General features: G+C 34.5%; 1 non-coding gene across 1 annotated transcript; it reads right to left on the minus strand.

The window, feature by feature from the left end:
* Positions 1-1,135: 1,135 nt before the first annotated feature.
* LOC118619390 lies at positions 1,136-1,242 on the minus strand. Its single transcript, XR_004957171.1, has one exon. It is a non-coding gene; the product is annotated as a U6 spliceosomal RNA (small nuclear RNA).
* Positions 1,243-4,989: the final 3,747 nt, after the last annotated feature.

Here is a 4,989-nt window from a genome sequence, read left to right on the forward strand (position 1 = left end):
TAAAACTATACTTGAAAAACTGAAAAAAAAAATAAGTACATGGTTTTATTGGCAATAATAACTTCACTTAAACAGGAGACAAAAATAAAATCAAAAGAATAAATGCTGGCTAATCATCAGAAAATCTGTGGCCATTAGGGCTATCAGGGCTATCACGTAGAAATCCAAAATCACTCAGAGGCCAAATCTTAAAGAAGATACGTCCTCTTATTAATCCATATGGAATAGGTCCATAGTACCTGGAATCTGTGGAATTCTGAAGATTATCACCTTCTAACCAAACATGGCCCATGGGCACCATAGATCTGTTCTACAATACATTCAATTTTTAGGGTAGTTGCAGGGCTTCCAGAAAAAAAGCATCGAATGCATGTCTCAAATCATATATGGGTTATCCATGGTTTCAGGATTCCCGGATCCCGCAGAAGTCTGCTGTCTGCTTTCTAGTTCTTTAAGTTGTGAGGTTAGATATCAATTAGAAATTTTTCTTGTTTCCTTAGGTAGGCCTGTAGTGCTATGAACTTTCCTCTCAGGACTGCTTTCGATGCATCCCATCAATTTTGTGTTGTTGTGTGTTCATTATCATTAGTTTCCAGAAAGTTTTTAATTTCTTCCTTGATCTCCTTGGTAACCCATTCATTGTTTAATAACATACTATTTAGCCTCCATGTGTTCAAATGTTTTTGTTGTAACTTATTTCTAGTTTCATGCCATTTTGATCTGAGAAGATGCTTGATATGATTCTAATCTTCTTGAACTTTAGAGACTTAGTTTGTGTCCTGAATGTGGTTTATCTTTGAGAACATCCCATGTGCTCTTAAGATGAATGTGAATTCTGAAGTTTCGGGGTGTAGTTCTTTGTAAATATTTATCAAGTCCATTTGATCTAGTGCATCATTTAGAGTCTGTATCCTTGTTAATTTTTTTTTCAATATAGAGTCACTTTATTTTCCATTTCACACATAGCTGTCTAACCTTTTTTGAGAATGAAAAATTATTAGCTATTATTTTTGATTCAAGTTGTAACACAAGTTATCCCTAAATGAACACTCGACTGGGGTATTGGCACAAGTGGTCTTCAGAATTTACACCATGTGGACATATTTTATGAGACATCTTGGTCCTTCTGGTGAAAAAAAAAATGGAATACTTCACGAATTTGAGTATCATTCTTGCACAGAGGTCATGCTAATCTTCTCTGTATTGTTCCAATTTAAGTATATGTGCTGCCAAAGCAAGCGCCCTTGTTAATTTTTTGTCTAGAGGATCTATCCAGTGATATCAATGATGTATTGTAGTCCCCTGCTACAATTGTATTGCTGTCGATTTCTCCTTTGAAGTCCTCCAGAAGACTTTTAATATATTTTGGTGTTCCTATATTGGGTGCATATATGTTTATCAAGGTTATATCGCCTGTTGGATAGATCCTTTCAATATTATGTAGTGGCCTTCTTTGTCTCTAATTATGGCCTTCATTTTGATGTCTATTTTATCGGATATGAGTATTACTACCCCAGCTCTTTTTTCCTTTTTGTTTGCTTAGAAGATTTTTTTTCCATCCCTTCACTTTCAACCTATGTGAGTCTTTTGTTGTGAGGTGGGTCTTAGAAAGAACATATATATATGCTCTCTTATCCCATCAACTATTCTGTGTTTTGATTGGAGCATTTAATCCGTTCTCATTTAAGGTTATTATTGATATGTACTTATTTACTGCCATTTTTGTTTATTGTGGTTAGATTTTTCTTCCTATTTCTTATACTAATTATAGCAGTCCTTTTAACATTTCTTGCAGTGCTGGTTTGGTGCTAATATATTTCCCTAGCTATTTTTTTGTCTGGAAAGCTTTTTATTTCTCTTATTTTGAATGATAGCCTTGCTGGATAGGGTAATCTAGGTTTCAGATCCTTGTTTTTTATTACCTTGATTACCCCATGCCATTCCCTTCTGGCCTGTAGTGTTTCTGTAGAGAAGTCAGCTGAGAGCCTTATGGGGGTTCCTTTGTAGGTAACCTGTTGTTTATCTCTTGCTGCCTTTAAGATTCTCTCATTGTCTCTAATTTTTTGGCATTTTAATTATTATGTGTCTTGGTGAGGGCCTGTTTGGGTTCTTCTTATTTGGGGCTCTTTGTGTTTCTTGTACTTGTATGCCTCTTTCCTTCACCAAGTTAGGAAAGTTTTCTGTCACTATTTCTTCAAATATATTCTCTAACCCTTGCTCATTTTCTTCTTCTTCTGGGACTCCTATGATGCGGATAGTGTTACATTTTATATTGTCCTGTAGTTCTCTTAGACTGTCTTCCTGTTTTTTAATTGTTTTTTTCTTTTTTGGTTCTCTGATTCAGCTATTTTTTCTTCCCTGTCTTCTAATTCACCGATTCGATCCTTGGCCTCCTCTACTGTGCTGGTGATTTCTTCCAATGTGTTTTTTATTTCTGCTATGTCATTCTTCATTTCCAGTTTGTTGATTTTCAATACTTCTCTATATCTTTACTCATGCTATTGAACTTTCTCATGATTATTACTCTGAACTCTCCCTCTGATATCTTGCTCAATTCTCTTTCATTTATTTCATCTTCTGTCGAGTTATCTTGTTCCTTCATTTAGGATTTGTTTCTTTGTTTCACCATTTTAGCTGTCTCAGTGGGTTCTGGAGCCTGCCAAATTTTCCCTGTGGGTGTTGGTATTTTGCTGTTTGTGGCTCCCTCTACTGGGTTTGGATGAGTGTGGGAGGACCCATGTTAAACACCACTGTCAAGTGTTACTCTCCTGGGTAGATTTGCAAGCCCAGGAAAGGTTCAGCTATACTCTAGCTTTTTGTCTGGAGGCTATTAGTCTCAGTTACTTGATGAGCCTTGGGTTGTAGCCCTCAACTGAATTCAGAAGCTTAGTCTTTATAAATTAGACTACTTGGGGCGGGGGGGGGGGGGGGAGTCTCCTTTAGAATCCTTAACAGTTTCTCCACTCTTCTAATCTCCCAATCAAAATTTTGGCCAGCTTTGCAGCAATAGTGATCATTGAATAGTATTTCAAATTCTACTTATTCTAGAAAGACACTTTCTCATCAACCCCTAACCTTGGATGAGGCTATAGCTACTCCCAATTTCAGCAGTTTAGATTTCAAACAAACTGTCTAAGTTACTAATATTCTTGTTTTGTTAACATTGCATAAATCTTCTATGTCTAGTGTGTAATTTGAGGAAGGAGTTGGACTTTGGAAGTGTTTGGCAGATATCTTGTCTGATGAATACTTTAGTGCCTTCAGCAGCCTTCAAAATTGGCAGTTCACTCTCTAACCATTTATTCCAATACATGTGATAATTTGAAATGAAAATGCTTCCAGATTTTTCATTTCCAAAAGTAATGTTCATAACATAATACCAAAATGGATTTTCTTCGTCATAAACACAACTTTTTTTTTTTTTTTTTTTTTTTTTGACATATGAGAAGGACAGGAAACTGAAAATATAGGGTATTCTATGGGCATATGATTTAAATTCTTATACTGACTCTTTAAATCTAAAATCTAAATAAATTAGCTATATTTTATTGGGTTAAATAAAATACATTGCACTCCATGTTATAAAAATCAAATGTTTTAGAATAAGGTTGTCCTAATAACCTCCTAGAATAGTCAATACTAATAGACAAAAGAAGATATTTAATTTATTTAAAATATTTTATTGGGTAAAAAGAAAAACCTGTAGATTTCTGTAATTCATGAAATCTTAAGGTATTCTGGTTTTTTTTGGTTGTTTTTGTTTTTTGTAACTACTCAATTCAAACAAAAATAAGAGTATTTTCAAAATATAATTTGTAAATTTAGCAGGAAACTCTCTCCTGATTAAATACCAGATAGAAAATAAATTAGTGGCCCAGCTATTGTGGCTCACTGGTTGATCATTGACCTATCCACCAAGAGGTTGATGATTTGATTCCTGGTCAGGGCACATGCCCAAGTTGTGGGCCAGATCCCCAGTGAGGGGCATGCAGGAGGTGGCCAATCAATGTTCTCTTTCATCATTGTTTCCATCTCTCTCTCTTTCTCCCTTTCTCTCTCTCTAAAATCAATAAAGGAAAAAAAAATTTAAACAAGAAAAGAAAGTAGTGTAACTAGAAATAGTCTCTGAAAAGGAATAAAACCAAAAGACACATTTTTTCAGTTCTATCTTCATCACATCACTTACTTATTTTAGCTTAGTAAGAAATTAGCATGTTCATCAAGATATTAGCAACCAGTATTTATTAATTTTTACATCTGCATTTCCTAATGTGTTTATTTGATATTTGTTTATATAAGAAGTGACAGAAGGAGATTTTACATTTGTTGATAAACACAATGTAATATACAAATTATATATTATAGAATATATAATTATATATTCTATATGTACACTTAAAACCTGTATAATTTTATTAACCAATGTCACTGCAATACATTTAATTTTGAAAAAGATGTGAATAGGCATTCACTTATTCATTTGTGCATTCATTCATTGAGAGTTTCCTTGCTTTCAGGGACTATAATGCACGTGATTAAATGCAGTCCTATCTTGGATCAACTCATAATTTTATCAAGGAAGATAGACTTATAAACAGATAGTATGGTAAAGACTGTACATAAAGATATTTTCAAAGAGCTAGCAAATTACTGGGGAAAGAGTAGTTAGCCTTTGGAAACCAGCATTAGCTGGTTTGAGAGGAGATGAAGTCTGGACTAGTCTTTGAAGAGTTGGTCCTACTTCCTGAGTAGTGTCATGCACTTTATGGCTATATGCTGATGTCTTCCAAATCTCTATCTTCAGCCCAGGTCTCTTCCCAGGGTTTCAGATTTATAAAGGTAAATAAGTGCCTACTGTATAACTATACCCAGATGTTCCACAGGCATCTCAAAGTCCAAAACTAAACTTATTTTCCCTACCCGAAGCTAATTTTTCTCCCATATTGTTTGTATCAGTTAGGTGTATCATCATCCATCCAGTCATCCACA

This window comes from Molossus molossus, unplaced genomic scaffold (genome assembly GCF_014108415.1).
Source record: "Molossus molossus isolate mMolMol1 unplaced genomic scaffold, mMolMol1.p scaffold_m16_p_6, whole genome shotgun sequence".
Classification (NCBI taxonomy): Eukaryota; Metazoa; Chordata; class Mammalia; order Chiroptera; family Molossidae; genus Molossus; species Molossus molossus.